Below are 22138 nucleotides of genomic sequence, written 5' to 3' on the forward strand. Positions count from 1 at the left end.
ATTAGGTGCTTAAATGATGAAGTGAAAATGCAAGGAGAAAAGAAGAATTCATGATTTAACCATCACATACATGTGATCAAGTGTGACTAGGAGTGTATATATTCATATATTTTCCAAAGAGGGAGTGAATACATGAGTTACCATTTATTGGCCCTTATTTTTCTTTCTTTTTCATTTTCTTATATATAGGACTTAGGGAATAAGGTTTTCATAAGTTTGGCATAACTCATAGATATAAGATTTACATGAATTTTCACTTCAACCTTAGAGTTTAGACTTAGATAAATCAATATAGTGTATGTTTAATGATTTTGGCTTTCACTTTCTTATTGTATTTCATCACAAATACAAAGGGGAAATATTTTGCCACAAATCTATGAATGCTTAATCATAAAGTCATCATGTGATGAAAACAAATTAATGATGTTATTCTCTACGAAAATGATGGGTATTCTTGAGAAAATCTTATGCTTGTGGATGTTTCCTCCCTGGTTGAGAGGGAGTGAGGGTAGACACCATGTTATCCATGTGTCATGTACTATGGCTAGGATTAACAATCGTAAGCCTAGTAAAGGCACTAGTAGGGATAATGGTGGATTGGATAAACATCTGGGACCAATATTCTTTGAGAATTTGGACATTGACTAGGACTAATCGCCATAAGTCAAGTACATTAATCCAAGATAAGAATAGTCATGAGGATTGACATTTTCTGGTGTCAAATATTATGATAGTGGATTAGGAAATGATCATGTGAGGACATACTTGGTAAACATCTTGGTGGGGTAAGTGCCTTGAAAGGCAGTGGTGTCCAAATTTATGCCTCCCAACATTGTGCTCTGATCTAATGGAGACATAAACTTGTTAGTCAAGGCCTTACTATTTTGAAAATTTTGGCTATGATGATGTAAATCATCATTGATGCTTATCAATCTAGATCCCTTCTTATATGAATATTTCAACTTGAGAGTACTTTTTTGTCTCATTATGAGTACCTCGCTAGTTTAGAGGGAGGGTCATCATCTTCATTATTTCCATCATAACCACCATCAATGTGATCATTATTGTCATCATTTCATTATCATCATAATCACCATCCATGTCTTCTTCATGATCATCATCATCATCATGATTTTGTATATTGTCGTCAATTGTTCATAATTATAGGTATCATAAGAAATATCACCAACCTTAGGACACATGATATATGAAAGAAAAATAACCACTTTATTTTTTAGAAATGATTGATGATCATCAACATCACTACCATTATCATCGTCATTATAATTGTCATCATCCCCATCATCATAACTAATATAAGTTTTATCATAATTTTTGTCATCTTCATCATGAACATCATAATCATCATTCATGCCATTATTGTTCTTGATTATGACCAAGATGAAAATAATGATAATGATGATCAGATGATGATGACTTGGAAGATGACGCCAAAGATAATTATTATGATTTTTACCATGATAACATTTAAAAATTGGGAGGAATGGCCAAGGTCATTAGCATCATCATCATTTTCATTGTAACTCCCATCGTCTTTATCATCATTGTCATTATCATAACAATCACAATTCATGTCGTCGTCATCATCTTCATTATCATCATCGTTATAATTATTGACATTGTCATCAGTTGTTCATAATTTTCAATGTCATAAGAAATATAATCAATGCAAAAGATATGATGTGTGTTGGAAAATGGATGCAAAAGTAAACAAAAAAATGGGGGTAAAAATAGACGTAAATTTGGATGAAGAGTGGACACAACATAAGTAGATGCAGAACCAGACAGAAAAATTGAACAAAAGTGGATGAAAAAGTAGATGCAATAGTTCATACAAACTTGAACACAAAATATGACTCAAACATGGATGAAAAAGTGGAAGAAAACATGGGCACAATAGTAGGCATAAAACTTAGCATGAATTGTGGTGAAACAAATGTGGATACTCCAATGAATGTAAAGAAAAAGGGACACAAACTTGAATGCAAAAAGGAGGAAAACTTGGATGAAAAAAGGGATGTAAACATGGGCCAAACATGGGTGCAATAGTGAACACAAAATTAGTTGCAAAACTAGACAAATCAAAAGTGGATGTAAAAGTAAATTCGAAATGGGATGCAAAAAACATAAACAATATTTGATGCAAACTTGGACACAAAAGAGGATGCAAATATGGATGCAATAGTGGAAGAAAATGTGGGTTGCAATGATAGGCATAAGATATGGCACAAATAATAGCACAAAAAAGGTGGATGTAATAATAGACACAAAAAAATATGCAAACTTAGATGCAAGACAAGATGCTATAAGGGATGTAAAAGTGGATGCAAACATGGGTGCAACATGAGAAACAAAATTGGATGCAAAATATGGATGAAATAGAAGTACATGCAAAAGAAGATACAAAATGAGATGCAAAACCCAACACAAAAGTGGATGCAAAAATAGATGAAATATTTTATGCAAAAGAGGATGTGAAGATGGATGCAAAATTGGAAGCAAACGTGGGTACAATAGTATGTGCAAAACATGGAACAAATTTTGTCATAACAAAAGTAGATGTAATGATAGACGCAAAAAAAGAAGCAAATGAAGATGAAAAATAGGATGCAAAAAGGGATGTAAAAGTGGGTGTAAACATGGGTGCAACAATGGATGTAAAATAGCTTTTGCAACTTATTTGAAAGAGCAATTTTGTCCCCACAATTAGACTTGTAGCATAAAGAACATGGTTAATACATATGATTCGACCAAAAACTAGTTACTACCAAAATTCAACCAAAAAAAATATTACTGCATAAAAATAGAATTAAAAACAAAAATTTCCCAAATTAAAAATAAATAAATGATAAAAAAAATTTTACCAAAATTTAGTGATTTTTTTAGTGCTAATACTAACATCAGCATTACAAGAAGATATTTTTTTAGTGCTAATACTACCATTACAACACGATATAAGAGGGATATAATGCAAAAAGTTTAATAATAATATGTATGTAGAAGATGGTCTTCAGACTGGTGAATTCATGATAATCAATGGGACTATAGTCAAAATAATTGGATGTTATTTACTTTTTTACATAGATTGTCAAAATTATTGCATAAATCGATTTTTTTTAACCAAAATTTAACAAAAACTTTGCTAGTGCTAACATTAGAACCACCATTACAACAATATATCTTTCTAGTGTTGACAACACCATTATAGTAAGATACCTCAAGAGAGACAGAAAATTTAAAAAGTATGATAGTAATATGTATCCAGAAGATGGTAGTGAAACTAGTAATTGTTCATTCTCATTATCATAATCATTTTCATCATCGTCACCATCATCCTTGTCATCGTTATTGCCATCATTACATTATCATCATAATCACCATTCATGCCATCATCATCAGCTCCATCATCATCATCATTATGGACATTGTTTGCAATTGTTTATAATTATAGACGTTGTAAGAAATATCATCAACCCAAAAAATGTGATCAGTGCTAGAAAAGGGTTGTTTAGGACACATTGATATACGTAAGAGAAATAACAACTCTATTTTTGAGAGATGATTGATGATCATCATCATCACCACCATTATCATCGTCATTGTCATTTTTATCATCCCCATCATCATCATTAATGTAATTTCTATCAACATTGTTGTAATCATCATCATCATTCATGCCAAAATTGTTTTTGATGATGACCTAGATGAAAATGATGATGATGACACCAAAGATAATGCTTATGATTATGACAATGACAACATCTAAAATTGGGAAGATTCGCCAAGGTCATTAGCATCGTCATCATCATAATCATTGCCATCATCATCATTAATGTCATTGTAACCACTATCGTCTTTATCATCATAATCACAATTCATGTCATCGCCATCATCTTCATTTTCATCATTGTCAATATTATTGACATTGTCATCAATTGTTCATAATTGTCAATGCCATAAGGAATATCATCAATGCAGAAAATATGATGAGTGTTGGAAAAGGGATGCAAAAGCGAACATAGAAATGGGGGCAACAATAGAAGTAAATTGGATGAAAAGTGGATACAACATAAGTAGATGCACAACAACATGAAAATCCTAACACAAAAGTGGATGCAAAAGTAGATGCAGTTGTCAATGCAAACTTGGATGAAAACATGAAGGCAAAAGTGGAAGCAAACACGGGTCCAATGGTAGGTGTAAAACTTGGCACAAACTGTGGTGAAACAAATGTGGATGCAACAACGGACACAAAAGTAGATGCAAAAATGGATGAAACAAAAGTGGATACAATAGGGGATGCAAAAACATACACAATATCTGATGCAAACTTGAACACAAAAGAGGATGCAAATGTGGATGCAAACGTGGAAACAAATGTGGTTGCAATGGTAGGCGCAAGATATGGTGCAACAAAAGTGGATGTAACAATAGACAAAAAATATGCAAAATAAGATGCAAAAATGGATGTAAAAGTGGAAGCAAACATTGATGCAATAGGCAAAACAAAATTGGATGAAAAAAATGGATACAATGGAAGTAGATGCAAAAGTAGATACAAAACGAGATGCAAAACCCAATGCATAAACCTGACAAAAAAGTGGATGCAAAAATAGATGCAATATTTGATGCAAAAGAGGATGTGAACATGGATGCAAAATTGGAAGAAAACGTGGATACAATAGTGAGTGCAAAACATGGTGCAAATTATGGCATAACAAAAGTGGATGTAATGATAGATGAAAAAAAAGAATCAAAGTATGATGCAAATGAAGATGTAAAAAGGGATGCAAAAAGTGAAATTTAAAATGGGTGTAACAATGGATGCAAAATTGTATGCAAAAGTGGATGCAATAGAAGCCGATGCAAAGGTAGATGCAAAACGAGACACAAAACCCAATGCAAATCTTGGTCCAAAATTGGATACAAAAAGGGATGCAAAAATAGATGTAGTAGTTGATGAAAACCTAGATGCAAATGAGGATGCAAACGTGGATGCAAAATTATAATCAAAAGTGGGTGCAAAAGGAGGTGCCAAACTAGGCGCCAATTGTGGCACAAAAATATTCAATGCAATAGTGGGTACAATAATAGATGCAAAAGAGGATGTAAATATGGATGCCAAACAAGATGGAAAAGTGGATGCAACAAAAGTAGATGCAAAATTATATGCAAAACTAGACACAAAACTCGATGTAAAACGTGGCACAAAAGTGATGCACAAATGGATGAAAAAATGGATGCAAAAAATGATTTAAAAAAGGATGCAAAAAAAGATGCAAAAGTCGATGCAAAAGTTGATGCAAGTGTAGGTGCAAAAAGTGGATGCAAATGAGGATGCAAAAGTATGTCAAACAAAAATAGATGCCAAAATTGATGCAAAACCTGGAACAAAACCTAGTGCAAAGGATGACATAAAACTTGGCATAAAATTTGGTTCAAAATGTGGTGCAAAACCTATTGCAATACCTGGTGCTAAACTTGGTGTAAGATTTGGTCCAAAACTTGATGCAAATTTTGTGTCAAGTTTTGCACCATATTTGATAAATGGATGCAAATAGCACCAAAAATGGGCTCTAGATGCAAAAAAGGAAGTAAAAAGGGACGCTAATCGCTGGTTTTGTTGTAGTGGGGGGAATTGGAGATCTGACTACTATACAACACTCTATCAACCTATTCCAAATTGCAACTGGTATGGCTATAAATAACTCGAAATCCACTCTCACTCTATCTGACTGCTCCCCTCATGAGATTCATTTTTCTCTACAAAGGTTTATCAAGCGGTCAGGTGAGAAGGAATGAAATATTCAAAAATAAACCTTGATATAGTTGGTGCACTTGAATCACATTTTGTTTGAACGGAAACGGAAGGAGGCCTAGAAATAAAAAAATAGTGAAATTGTAATTAAGTTGGAAATAGAAAATTTATTAATATTAAATATTGATAATATTGATGATTAATGTGGTATGTGAAATTTTAAGAAAGAGAATTTAATTGTAATTTGTTAGGATCCTATTTCTTTTCTCAAAAAGAAAAGAAAAAAAGGGTATAGTTGGGCTGATTTAGTAAGTTAAGAAGATTGGAAGTGTGACAGATGTTAGAGAAATGAGAGCGGATTTGGGCAAGAGTTGGACAATCTGAAATAAAGTGCTTTTCATCCTCCACTTTCCTAGTATCGCAATCTAAAATAAAGTGCTTTTCATCCTCCACTTTCCTAGTATCGCAAAGCTGACAAATTCTATCATCCCCTAGAGTCTTGGGAGTAGACCACCGCCCGTTTCACTCCATAATTCATGAGAATTAGTTCTAATCTTAGTGATGTTCATCTTTTTCTTCGGTCAAAATAGAAAGATAATTATGGTTCTCAAGGGTGGGGTTGATCACCTTCTTATAATATCTTGGCTTCCTTTTACCCCCCAGCTCTTTATCATTCTATAACTTATGCTTAAATTTGGAAGTGATAGTATCTTTGACATTATCCTTACTTCCGAGGATGATCTCCTCATTTACCATCGAGTGGTTGAGCTAGTGTTGAGCATCCTTATGCCACCCACACTTGAGGCGAAGCTGGTGGTTTTCACTAAAATTAAAAGAAATTTTAAGAAGCTTCTTAGATTCCATTTTGTAAAGCTTTTTTTTTACATAAACTATTTTCTTACTCATATATTAAAATTTCATTTTTAAATATTCTATTGACTAAAAAAGTTGAAATTTTATTTAAAAAAATCTATATCATAAAAAAAAAAAAACACTATCCAAAACCACAACTCTAATCAACAAAAATTAATGCAAACCCAAGAACCACCAACTCTCATCAACAAAAAAATAATGCAAACACCATGAAAACTAATTACGTATTTTTTTTAAAAGCCAACATATTATATATATATATATATATATATATATATATATATATAAAGTGGTTAATTTATTTTATTATTTAAAATCATAATTTTTTTTAATAAAAATCTAGTTAAAAAAATTAAACTAACAAGATTATAAATATGGAAAAAAATATTTTATATTATTTTTCCAAATTCATTAAACACAACCATAAACTTTTACCAAATTTAAATTGATAATTAATTATAAAATTGTCTCACTTTTATGTATTTTTGTTTATTATTATACATTTGAAAGTTACATGAGTTTTTTTATTAAGCCAAAGTTTATATATATATATATAATTAATTTTAAATATGTAATGAACAAAAAAAATAAAGTATATATATATATATATATATATATATATATATATATATATATATATATATATATATATATATAATTATGTTAAATATAGTTTTGAAAATTATAAAATGGTATTTAAATTTGTTATTAATAATGAATTAGGATAGAATTTACTGCAAATTTATTTCAAACACCATAAATAAAGTATGTTATTAACCTTCATGAAGGTAAAATTAATTATGTATTAATGTAAGTTTTTTTTATGATTCAAGTATATAAAAATTTTCTTAGATGAGTAAATTTGTATCACTACGTATATATAGATTTAGATTTATGATTGTGAGGTTATTATAATGTTGGATGTTTTATTTTATTTTTGCTAGTTAATGTGAGTTCTGAGATGATGCACAATTAATATGTGGTTTGAGTAGCCTTGATCTAAGAGCATCTAATATGTTAAAAGCATCCAGGTATTGGTGTGGGCCACACTAGTCGTTAGCATGACTAGATTTTCCCTATTGAGTTTTGAATAAGTGGACTTTACGCCACTAACTTCCTTAACAAAACGTCATGTCACAGTCTATTCTACTCATTAACATGATTGGATTTTTGCCTATTAAGTTTTGAATCAGTGATCTTTACACCACTAACTTGCTTAACAAAACCTCATGTCACAACTTATTCTAAGCTCCCTAAGTATAATGTTAAATTTTTTAATTATAACTAATTGCAATTAATTATATCTTTGTATAGTAATCTTCGGCAAAATCACATAATCAATCTTTTGTCGACGCGTTTCGAACCAACCAGTGTGGTTCATCATCAGGACAAGTTGAAGAACTGATCTGGCTTAGCTTGATTAAATAGAGTGTGCAGAGACTCCAACGGCTATATTGCAACGGCTAATTTTGACCTGATGATCATAGTCAAACTAATAATTTTATTATTAATAGAAACATATTATTATTATTAAATTTATTGCTTAAATATAATGGTCATTATATCTGCATAATTACTAAAAACTTATATTTTTTATTATTCTTAGATTATTTAATTACAAATAAATAGTGTTAAATTACTATTAATCTTAGAATTTAGTTACAATGGTAACTGTGTATTTATATAATAATAATTGTTTATAATTAAGGATCCAATGGTCATTAATAAATTATGGTAAATTAATAATGGTAAAATATAATGGTCATTAATTATATCTTCATATAGCCTATATTTATTATTCCCAAATTATTTAAATATAAATAAATAGTATTAAATTCCTATTGTTCTTAGAATTTAGTTACAATAGGTGAAAGTTTAAATCCAATAAATCATTTTAATTTAATATTAAATGTAAAGGCCCATTCGAAATTAAAATAGTAAGTACTATACAATAATCTATATTTTTTCGGGGAAGACTATGCATCATGTTTGTATAGAAGATGCTCAAGTCATTGCCAAAGTTGCGCAGTTTCACCATCGCAAATTTAGAGAGGCCCTGGAGATTGAGAAAAGGCCGAACAATCTTAATAGGGATGATGGCTGGAAGATTAGCAGTTGCTGGGTCCCAGCCTTGTCTTCCTAGCCTCCTCCTTCCCTCTATGTTAAGTCTTAGGGTTTCTGTCTTCCCTCTCCTCAAGTTCTGGTTTTGGCGGGTTTGTCAGGTTTTTATGGAGTGCTTGGGGTTTTAATTTGTTTTTAAGTAGTTTTCGGGCTTAACCTATTCCAGGGGGTTTTTTAGAATTAGATTTGATTTTTTGATTTTTACCTTTATCTGATTTCCTTATATCGTATTAATAAAGGCCCCCCTTTTTAAGCCTTATAAGTAATAAGATAATTAACTAATAACCTAGTTAATTTTAATAATTAATTATTGATTAATTAATATAAATTATTAAATTAATGATAAGAGGTGATCTAGTTTTACCAATTGACCCTTAAGTTTAAATGATAAACAAGAAATTATTAGAAATATATGATATACCAATATCATTGAGTTAATGGATATACTATTATTAATAAACATGCACGGATTTTCCTTAGGTAACTATATTCTAGGAGTATTAATGATTTAACTAGAATACTATTTATTGTTGTTTAATAATATTAGAACTATAAATTATTAAGAAAAAATATAGATTATTGTATAGTACTTACTATTTTAATTTCGAATGGGCCTTTACATTTAATATTAAATTAAAATGATTTATTGGATTTAAACTTTTACCTATTGTAACTAAATTCTAAGAACAATAGGAATTTAATACTATTTATTTATATTTAAATAATTTGGGAATAATAAAATGACCATTATATTTTACCATTATTAATTTACCATAATTTATTAATGACCATTGGATCCTTAAATATAAACAATTATTGATTAATAGTAATTTAACACTATTTATTTGTAATTAAATAATCTAAGAATAATAAAAAATATAAGTTTTTAATAATTATGCAGATATAATGACCATTATATTTAAGCAATAAATTTAATAATAATAATATGTTTCTATTAATAATAAAATTATTAGTTTGACTATGATCATCAAGTCAAAATTAGCCGTTGCAATATAGCCGTTGGAGTCTCTGCACACTCTATTTAATCAAGCTAAGCCAGATCAGTTCTTCAACTTGTCCTGACGATGAACCACACTGGTTGGTTCGAAACGCGTCGACAAAAGATTGATTATGTGATTTTGCCGAAGATTACTATACAATGTTATGGATCACAGAAGTCTAAATTCCTTAATAATTATATCTTATCAAAAATAATTATTCCTAATTATTTTTAACAATAAATTATAATTTAGATATCATATTTAAATATGATACACCAAAATCAACCCTATTAAAATAACATCAGAAAATAATTATATTTAATCCAATATAATCAAACACATTTAGTCAATTAAAAATTAACAATATCAAAATTATCTTATTATTTAAAATTATTACTATATTAAATAATAATAATTAATATATTATTAAAATAAATAATATTAAAAAATAAAAATATAAAGATAAGCGACACATGCTAGCTCAAAACGTCACCAACTTTTTTAATGTGATGGATCCCGAGAAATTTGATCAAAATTGCTTTTCTTGCAGAAGCATTCATTCTAAAATTCCGTTCAAACATATTTAAGTTAAATAAATAATGAACCCAAACAAATTATCATATTGATTTATGGTATATAATATTAAAAATATCAAAATATTTACAAATGTTTATTAAAAGTTATATATAATAAATATTTTGACATAATTTATATTTATAAAATGATAAATTATGATAAATTTTTTTCTTTCGTTGGTTAGATTTATTATTAGATTTTTTATTTAATAATATGTAACTTTCACAATACATTGAGTGTAGATTAGTTGGTTTGAATGGAATTTTTTGGGGAATTAAACCATTTTGATGTAAGAAAAGTCAATTATGTTCACTTCCATGAACTGCAATTTTAAGAATACCAAGAAATGGTATCTTTTCTAGCACTCACAAAATTAATAATCCACAATTTTTTGCTAATTCAATGATCCAAAGTTTATTGGAATGGATTGATATGTCAATTATAAAGCATGCTTTCATGCTCTCTTTGAAATCAAATAATCATATCACACTTCACTTAGAGTTTTTAGATTCACAATTATGCTTGAAATTTCATTCATTAAACCAACTTTATACATTCATATGCTCAGAGGGGTTCATTCTCTCTATTCACTCTCTATGGCCTGATTTCACATTCATTTGGCCATTAAATTTTAGGTTACAATGATTAAATACAAAGTTAGAATAAAAGTATTTTTTTCTACATCTATAAATCACTCCCGGTTTATTTCATAAAGCTCTCTTGATTTATTCGATAAATCTCTCATGTTTTTCAAGGTAAATTAGCTTTTTCTTTATGGACAAAATCTTTCCTATCCATAGATTTTTCTAAAACTATTCTATAATAATTAAAAGAACTAAGAATATTTACTATTAAGGAATTATAATTCCTCTACAATATTGAAACCCCTTTTGGAGTGTTATCTCCAAAATCTTGATGACTTGGAAGCTCTAATTCTCTATATCAGACTCCCAAGGTAGAAAAAATTTCATGGTTTCCTAACCATGAGTTGTTATTGCTGACATCCTAATTGTCATTGATCATAAACTTTGCCATGTTGTTGTAATTTTCCTTCTTGAATTCCACTATAATTTGTCTTTGCCTTCCTTGCTGCAAACCAGTTGTTTTCACCATGTTGTTGCTCCCTATTTCAAGTGAAAATTTTCCAAACGAAATATATAGCCATCCAAACATATTTTCAACCTCATTCCACACTTGTAAAGTTTCTCTCTAAACTTTCTATCTCTCTTCGACCTTTTGATCTAGCTTTGTCTCCATGATGTTGACAAACTCTTCCTCCTTTGACTTTGTTGTATCCTCCTTCATAGCAACTTCTGAAAGTTGTTCACCGTCATTTTTTGTTCCACTTGCAATCAGTTTGAAAACTAATAATCACTTATGTCATACCTACATGCACACAACTAGTGTGAAAAATGAAAGTTGTCTTTTCCTTTGGCCCATCATTCCTTATGAGCATCCCATTCGTGTATTTCTCCTCCTCTCTTCTGAGAACAAAACATTAACTCTCTTCTCCTCTATATTCTTCCTTCTTCATGAGAACTTCAAAGGGTTGTTCATCATCAATAACACTTGTAACCATAAAAAAACCATCAGGAAAAACATAAGGCTTTATAACCTAATTTGATGTCTCAAACATCAATTCTCCACCAACAATGTTATCTTCTCCATGGATTTCCCCTTCCTCAAGTTCACATTTTCGAACCGCCTCCTCAAACTCACTAGCTTTGAGTTCTTCCTTGATTCCAGTTGACTCAACTCCTGAATTTAACCAAGATATTTTGCTTTCGTGATGTTATTAAAATTTCAATTAAAATAGCATAAAGGAACATTAATACGCATTGTAAACATGAAGGAACATGACAATCATCAGCAACATAAAACTCAATACATTGATAATGTAGTTCGTCCAGGAGGGACTACGTCTCCGGGCCCCGGTATCAAGATGGTGTAGGCCGCTGCATTAAGTGTTGTCAATAGTGATGATGTACATAAGAGGTGATGTCGCTATAATACAAGGAAAATTCTCTCACGTAGGAGTGGCTCCAAGAGATGTTCTGCTATAGGAACTCTTAGTCAAAAGGACTCCTATCAGTATGACATAAACTCATGCATGATGATAATGAGCATCTCGCCAACATGGCATAAAAGGGATCTCAATGCTAACATACATGGTGACACATGAGTATCCCATCACATAACAAGGGATCTCAAACAAAACATGACGAATCATGACAACAGGTACATCCCACAATTGATTTCGCATCACATCAAGTAGGAATCATGAAACAAGTAAGAAAATAAGATCCCACATCAAACATCAAACAAGGATCTATGTAGCACAATGCATCTCATAGCAAAAGAAGTACATGACCACACTGCATATACCTTACATCCTGGGGCCATCTAAAGAAAAGGATGTCAAACTGCTGAAGCTATTTGTACCATCAATCTCACTGTGTTGAATCTCATGGAGTGACTGCTCGCATGTTGAATGCTGACACCTGCACTCCACTTTGAAAAGTGGCTAAAAAATAAAATGATCAAATGTACAATCTGAATGCACCATCAGATTTGTGGCATCGAATAGTGCAAAATCAATTATCAAATTTTTGAATTCTTAGAAAATGAAAATCTAGGGTTTAAGGAATCTTTTAGATTACCCCTAGATTCCTTAAATATTTCCTCCTCCGGGTCATCTAAAGATCTTCTGCTTAGATAAAGAAACTGACTGTGCCATCAGGTTCATGTCACTGAGAGGTGTAAGATCCACATAAAAATTTTCCAATTTGGACAATGCCAAAATCTCGCCCTCCTGGGAATTGGCTTAGTCATGGTTCCGCCTGCCTCTTCTCTAGATCATGCTTCTACCTGCAAATTAATTAATCAAAAAATATGCCTCGATATACATGCGCACTCCTCTACTCCTCCATGCCTAGCTCACTTAAGAAAATGAGGGTTTAAATATAATTTCATCGGTAGATAAACCAATGGAATTGGTTTGGCGAGTTGGTAAATTTGGAATTTGGTTGGAGAGAGGTTAGGAGATCAAATCCAGACCCTCTCAAATTAGGCATGCATATATTTTTTTGACATATAGTTTATAACCGTTAACCATGGAATGTTAATGGTGGCATATTAAATAGTGTGCGATGTGTTTATTTGGTGCATTAAATGGAGCTCGTTCTTATGTGACATGGGACCATCGCATGGTGGTGGGCTGACCCACATGGTTGGCGTAGGCTCGATACCTTCTAGCTTCTGTAAAATTGGCATTAACATGGTGGTGGTGTTGGGGTGCGGGCCAGGTCCACCGAAGGTGGCCCGCCCACCACTTATAACATATGTTATTAATACATGTGACTGGTGTGTGGGAGGGTTCAGTGGGGTAATGGCTGCTAACCCAATTTAAAATTAAATTTATGTTGTGAGGTTGAGGGAAGTCTAGCGGGGGTCATGGCCCGTCGTTCCATTAAAATTTTGATTTTTTATTGTAATATAGTTTTGGGGTGGCGGAGGTGATGGCCCGCAACCTCATTTATATATATCTTTTTATTTCAGTGTTAAATAGGTAATTTGTTTTTCTTTTTGTCTAATATAGTGGATATTAGACAAATTAACAATCCAACAAATTCGCCTACTTTTGGGAGCTACGTTTCATACCTCGAGTTCAGTCAAATTGTAGGACACTTAAAACTGGCCCACAGTCCAACTTTGACCAAAACGTTGAATGGCTCGTTCTCCCTCATACAAGCTCAGATTGACGAACCGTTCACACCGCTGTGATCAAGATGACAAGATCTATGCTTTGGTCTTAGTTCGAAAACATTCTGATCACTTTGATTTTTGAGCATCCATAAGCTCTCTTTGTCCTGTGTGTGTCCCTCGAGCCACCTAGATCAATCCTCCCCACTGAGGAGCTTTTGGTCCTCCAAAAGCATAAAAAAATAATTTACAACTTCTCTGTACCTTGTCTGCACGACTAGTGTCTTGGAAAGTCTCGCTTCCATCTCCTTCACCTTTGTTTTTTGGAGCCTTGAGCGATGAGCTGACACTTGCAACCTCTGCAACCTATAGTACATTTTTTTTACAAATTACATGCTTTACTTTCATGACCAATTAATTACCCAAGCATCCCATACTTGCCACGAGTTTATAACATATACTCGGTGGTCCAGTTTACATCAAAATGGAAACAATACCCCAGCTACGAAAACAAGGCCAACATATCATTGTTGCTCCAACAAGTGATGGAAAACACATCATCACTACAACACATGATTTACAGAGATAAGGCCAACCACTATTTTCTTTGACAAGTGATGGAAACACAACATCACTTTCAAAGTGTAAAATGCCACACAAAATAAGATCAGACATCATTGTTTCTTAACAAGTAATGGAAAACACATCATCACTTTTACATTTTAAAATGCAACAAATGATTTACAAAAGCCCGACCATGACAGGCTAACATATCTAGAAACCATTCTTCACTTATCAAGGTGAATGAGTCGCCTCCTTGTGGTGGTTTTGCTTGTCGAACAATCGTTTCATCTGGTTCATGCACTGACACTTTGTCTTTAAGGCACTGCTCTAGATGGACCCTCCAACATGTGGCTCTTTGATGGCCACTTCTGTCGCTATGAATGAAATAGATCTTCTGCCTCCAGATTTGCTTAACATGTTTCTTTGGTTGCTGTTGAGTGGTTCTTTCACGCCTCATCCTATTGTGTGTTGTTATTCTTTTCCAACACTTAGAAAATGTATGGTTATGTAACCAAAAAAAGGTACATGTTTTTCAATTCCATGATTTACATTCATCTTTAACAACATGATTATGAACATTCGAATATCAAAACTGGTTATAACTTTCCTTGCTATCTCTGATGTCATTATGGCAATGAGAGCTTGCTTCGACTCTTTCCTTGCGATGGGTACTACCATGGGATGATGGGGATGTGTTCCCATCATTCTCTTTCCTCGACGATTTCAATGATGTCATGGAAGAATATGACACCTTCGAGCATTCCCCTTCGGTGTATCTCAAGCCCACAAATTGAGGTCTCTGCATAACCTCTAATGGTTGAGTTATGCCTTGGTTATTAATACCAAGTTCTTCTTCCTCCTCGTGCCTCGCCTTGGTAAGGAGCCTCATGTTTGTCCTTGTAATTGGGATCTCCAAATATCCAATAGAAATCATACTATGTGAAGACGAAACCGAAAGGAAATCAACATTTTTACCTCCACTATCGAGTTGGAAAGTACTGATGACGGATTCTCATCATCTGTTGTTGGTGGTTTGCTAGCTGTCTTGGAGCATTCCCCAACTTCCTTTTTGACATACCCAAGTGACGGGGTAATTCTTCTACTTTGATGGGGGTGATAATGCCTTACCCATTAATGACCAAGCCTTTTCCTTCATACCCCATTTTCATCAAAAGCTTGGAGCCAATTCCTGTGGTATGATTTTCAAAACTAGTGAAATCATCATCAAGACACATACATGAATTTAGAGAATTACTTTTTACCTCACATGGGTCACGTTGCAGCTTTTCTAAGACCTCGTCCTTAGCTTGCAGCTATCGTAGCAAACTATGTTTCTCCTCTTTCTCTTCATGTAGAAGCACCTTCAATTCAGCATTCTCTATTTGAAGATTCTATTTATTGTGTTTCAGTTCCTCCAGGGCATATTTCGTGGCTCACAGCTGAAGCTGCAATCGCTCCTTTTCCTCTGTCTCCTTTTGTAGATCTTCATACCTTATTTCCACCCTTTTGGAAATTTTGAACATGGTCTCATACATCGTTTTTTCATCCTCTGTCGCTGCACATTCCATTGTTCACACTTGTAATTCACATCCACACAAAGACCGCTCAGATACAAAACTTGATCCGAGTTGACTCAACTCCCGGATTGTACCAAGATCTTTTGCTTTTGTGATGTGATCAAAATTTCAATTAAAATATCACAAAGGAACATAAATTCATGTTGTAAAGATGAAGGAACATGACAATCATAAACAACATAAAACTCAAGACGTTTATAAAAGAGTTCTTCCAGGAGGGACTATGTCTCAGGCCCTGGTGTCAAGATGGTGTAGGCTGCTGCATTAAGTGCTATCAATAGTGATGATGTACATAGGAGGTGACATTGCTATCATTCAAGGAAAATGCCCTCACGCAGGAGTGGCCCCAAGAGATGTTCTTCTATAGGAACTCTCAGTAAAAAACGACTCCTATCAGTATGACATAAACTCATGCATGATGATAATGACCATCCCACCAACTTGGCATAAAATGGATCTCACTGCAAACATACATGGTGACACATGAGTATCCCATCACATAACAACAAGGGATCTCAAACAAAACATGATGAGTCATGACAACAAGTACATCCCACAAATGATTGCTTGTCACATCAAGCAGGAATCATGAAACATGTAAGAAAACAAGATCCCACATCAAACATTAAATAGGGATCTTTGCAGCACAATGCATCTCATAGCAAAAGAAGTACATGACCAAACTGCATATACCTCACATCCTAGGGCCATCTTAAGAAAATGATGTCAAACTGTTGAAGCTGGAAGTAACATCAATCTCGTTGCGTCAAATCTCATGGAATGACTGCTCGCACGTTGAATGCTGACACCTATACTCCACTTTGAAAAGTGGCCAAAAAATGAAATGATCAAATGGAAAATCTTAATGCACCATATATTTGTGGCATTGAATAGTGCAAAATTGACTATCAAATTTTCAATTATGAAAAAATGAACATAGGAGGTTTAAAGAATCATTTAGATTCCCCCTTAATTCCTCAAAGATTCCATCCTCCAGGTCATTTGAAGATCTACTACTTAGACCAGGAAACTGACTGTGCCATCTAGTTCGCGTTGCTAAGAGGTGTAAGATCGACATAAAATTTGTCCAATTTGGACAATGGAAAAATAATGCCCTCTTGGGAATTGGATCAATCATGGTTCTGCCTACAAATAAATTAATTAAAAAATACACCTCGATCTGCATGCATGCTCCTCTACTCCTTCATGCCTGGTGCACTTAAGAAAATGAGGGTTTAAATATAATTTCATCAGTGGATAAACTAATAGAATTGGTTTAGCGCGTTGGTAAATTTTGTATTTGGCTAGAGAGAGGTCGGGGGATCAAATCCCGACCCTCTTGAATTAGACGTGCATATATATTTTTGGCATACGGTTTATCACCATTAACCATGGCATCTTAATGGTGGCATATTAAATAGTGCACAATTTTTTTAGTTGGTGCATTAAATGGAGGTTTGTTGTTATGTGACATTAGGCCGCCGCATGGTGGCAAGCCGCCCCACGTGGTTGGCGCGGCCTCGATACCCACCGGCCTCCATAACGTTGGCATTAACATGGTGGTGATGTTGGGGTGAGGGCATGGTCAACCAGAGGTGGCCTTCCCACCCCTTATAACATATGTTATTAATACATGTGGTTGGTGTGTGGGAGGGTTCAACGAGGTAATGGCCGCCGACCCAATTTAAAATTAAATTTATGTTGTGAGGTTAAGGGAAGGCTAGCAAGGGTCATGGACCGTTGATCAATAAAAATATTGATTTTTTATTGCAATATAGTTTCGGGGTGGTGGCCTGCCACCTTATATATAGATATATATATCTATATCTATATATATATATATATATATATATATATATATATATTTATTTATTTCTTATTATTATTATTATTATTTTTTCTTCTGTTAAATAGACATTTTTTAATTTTGTCTAATATAGGGGATATTAAACAAATTAAAGATCCAACAAATTCGCTCACTTTCAGGAGCTGAGTTTCATGCCTCGGGGTTGGTCAAATTGTAGGACACTTAAACCTGGCCCACAGTCCAACTTTGACCAAAACATTGATTGGCTCGTTCTCCCTCATACGAGCTTGGATTAACGAACCATTCATACCATTGCGATCAAGATGAAAAGATCTATGCTTTGGTATTAGTTTGAAAGAATTCTGATCACTTTTATTTTGAGCTTCCATAAGCCCTCTTTTTCTTGTGTGTGTCCCTGGGGCCACTTGGATCAATCCTCTGCACTAAGGAGCTTTTGGTCCTCCAAAATCATAAAAAAATAATCTGCAACTTCTCTCCTTGGAAGGTCTCTTTTCCATCTCCTTCACCTTTTTTCTTCAGATCCTTAAGCAATGAGCCGACACCTGCAACCTCTGCAACCTATAGTACATTTTTTTTGCAAATTACATGGTTGACTTTCATGATCAACTAATGACCCAAGCATTTCATACTTAGCATGAGTTTATAGCACATAATCGGTGGTCAAGTTTACATCAAAATGGAAACAATATCCCAGCTACAAAAACAAGGCCAACATATCATTGTTGCTCCAACAAGTGATGGAAAACACATCATCACTGCAACACATGATTTAAAAAGATAAGGCCAACAACTATTTTCTTTGACAAGTGATGGAAACACAACATCACATTCAAAGTGTAAAATGTGACACAAAATAAGATCAAACATCATTGTTTATTAACAAGTGATGGAAAACACATCATCACGTTTACATTTTAAAATGCAATAAACAATTTACAGAAGCATGACCATGACAAGCTAACATATCTAGAAACCATTTTTCATTTATCAATGTGAATGGGTCACCTCCTTGTGGTGGTTTTACTTCTCGAACAATCATTTCATCTGGTTCATGCACCAACACTTTGTCTTTAAGGCGTTGCTGTGGATGGAGCCTCAAACATGTGGCTCTTCGATGGCCACTTTTGTCGGAATGACTACAATAGGTCTTCTTCCTCCAGATTTGCTTAACATGTTTCTTTGGCTGCTGTTGAGTGGTTCTTTCATGCCTCATCCTGTTGTGTGCTGCTATTCTTTTGCAACACTTAGAAAATGAGTGGTTATGTAACCCACAAAAGGTACATGTTTTTCGATTCCATGATTTACGTTCATCTTTAAAAACATGATTACGAACATTCGAATATCGAAACTGGTTATACCTTTCCTTGTTGTTTCTGATGTCATTATGGCAATGAGAGTTTGCCTCATCTCTTTCCCTGCAATGGGTATTGTCATGGGATGATGGGGATGGTGTATCTCAAGCCCGCAAATTGAGGTCTTTGCACAACCTCTAATGGTTGAGTTATGCCTTGGTTATTAATACCAAGTTCTTCTCCCTCCTTGTGCCTCGTCCTGGTAAGAAGCCTTATGTTTGTCCCTATAATTGGGATCTCCAAATATCCAACAGAAATCATACTATGTGAAGATGAAACCAAAAGGAAATCAACATCTTTTACCTCCACTGTCGTGTTGGAAAGAACTGTTGAGGGATTCTCATCATCTGTTGTTGGTGGTTCACTAGCTGTCTCAGAGCACTCCCCAAATTCCTTTCTGACATACCCAATTCTTTTTTGACAGGGTAATTCTTCTAATTTTATGGGGTTGACAATGCCTTGCCCATTAATTCCCAAGCCTTTTCCTTCCTACCCCATTTTCTTCAATAGCTGCCAATTCTTGTGGTATGATTTTCAAAAACAACAAAATCATCATCAAAACATATTCATGAATTTAGAGAAATACTTTTTACCTCACATGGGTCACGCTGTAGCTTTTCCAAGGCCTCGTCCTTAGCTTGCAACTGTTGTAGAAAACTATGTTTCTCCTCTTTCTCTTCATGTAGAAGCATCTCCAATTCAACATTTTTTGTTTGAACAGTTTGTTTGTTGTGGTTCGGTCTTCTAGGGCATCTTCCTTGGCTCGCAACTGAAGCTGCAATCGCTCCTTTTCCTCTGTCTCTTTTCGTAGAGATTCATACATTATTTCCACCCCTTTGGAAATTTTGAGCATGGTCTCGTACATCGCTTTTCCATCCTTTGTCACTGCACGTTCCATTGTTCACACTTGCAATTCACATGCACACAAAGACCACTCAGATACCAAACTTGATCCGAGTTGACTCAACTCCCGGATTGTACCAAGATCTTTTGCTTTCATGATGTGATCAAAATTTCAATTAAAATATCACAAAGGAACATAAATTCATGTTGTAAAGACGAAGGAACATGACAATCATCAACAACATAAAACTCAAGACGTTGATAACAGAGTTCTTCCAGGAGGGACTACGTCTCCGGGCCCTGGTGTCAAGATGGTGTAGGCTGCTGCATTAAGTGCTATCAATAGTGATGATGTACATAGGAGGTGACATTGCTATCATTCAAGGAAAATTCCCTCACGCAGGAGTGGCTCCAAGAGAAGTTCCGCTATAGGAACTCAATATAAAATGCCTCCTATTAGTATGAAATAAACTCATGCATGATGATAATGACCATCCCACCAACATGGCATAAGAGGGATCTCACTGCAAACATACATGGCGACACATGAGTATCCCATCACATAACAACAAGGGATATCAAACAAAACATGAAGAATCATGACAACGATACATCCCACAAATGATTCCTTGTCACATCAAGCAGGAATCATGAAACAAGTAAGAAAACAAGATGCCACATCAAACATCAAACAAGGATCTATGAAGCACAATGCATCTCATAACAAAACAAGTACATGACCACACGGCATATACCTCACATCCTAGGGCCATCTGAAGAAAAGGATGTCAAACTGCTGAAGCTGGCCGTACCATCAATCTCGCTGCGTTGCATCCCATGGAATGAATGCTCGCACGTTGAGTGTTGACACATGCACTCCACTTTGAAAAGTGGCCGAAAAATGAAAAGATCAACTAGAAAATCTCAATGCACCATTAGATTTGTGGCATCGAATAATGAAAAACAGACTGTCAAATTTCTCATTTTTGAGAAAATGAAAATATGCGGTTTAAGGAATCTTTTAGATTCCTCAAAGATTCCCTCCTCTGGGTCATCTGAAGATCTGCTGCTCAGATCAAGAAATGAACTATGCCATTAGGTTCACGTTGCTGAGAGGTGTAATATCGACATTAAATTTGTCTAATTTGATCAATGGAAAAATCTTGCCCTTTTGGGAATTAGCTCAGTGACGGTTTCACCTGCAAATTAATTAATTAAAAAATACACCTTGATCCATGTTCATGCTCCTTTTATCCTCCATGCCTTGCACACTTAAGAAAATGAGGGTTTAAATATAATTTCATCAGCGGATAAACCAATAGAATCGGTTTGGCGCATTGGTAAATTTGGTATTTGGCTAGAGAGAGGTCGGGGGATCAAATCCTGACCCTCTTGAATTTGGCTCCCCATAAGTACATGCTGAAATCTCTATTCTACTATGCTATCCATACTCCCCCTGACGGTAGGCAAGGTCTGCAGGAATATGTTCTATAAGAAGAAACATGACTCTATACATCATAAATGACCTTCCTATCACCAAAGACTCATACATACATTCATCTCCCAACCAAGTGGGGATATACCAATATTGACACATCCACCCAACCAAGTGGGGATACACCAAAATTGCACACATGATAAAACAAGAACACATCATCCATCCCAGGCATAGTGGGGAAACCAAAGTAGGCCATTACATGACCTTGATCAGAAAAAAAATACATGACATAGAGACGAAATATCTACAACAAGACTATGATAACTATTAGCAGCATTTGTCAATCATCATTCAGACCAACAACCATGTTCTCCCTCTGCACCTCTTCCACTTGAAACCAAAAACAACTGTGTACTTGAGCCAAGAGCTTCTAAGGTAATGCCAACAATGCATTATTAGAAGTATATATGCTCCCTCTAAACCT

Source organism: Pinus tabuliformis, chromosome Q (assembly GCF_031772625.1).
Source record: "Pinus tabuliformis cultivar Carrire ecotype Pingquan chromosome Q, CPIR1, whole genome shotgun sequence".
NCBI classification, from domain to species: domain Eukaryota; kingdom Viridiplantae; phylum Streptophyta; class Pinopsida; order Pinales; family Pinaceae; genus Pinus; species Pinus tabuliformis.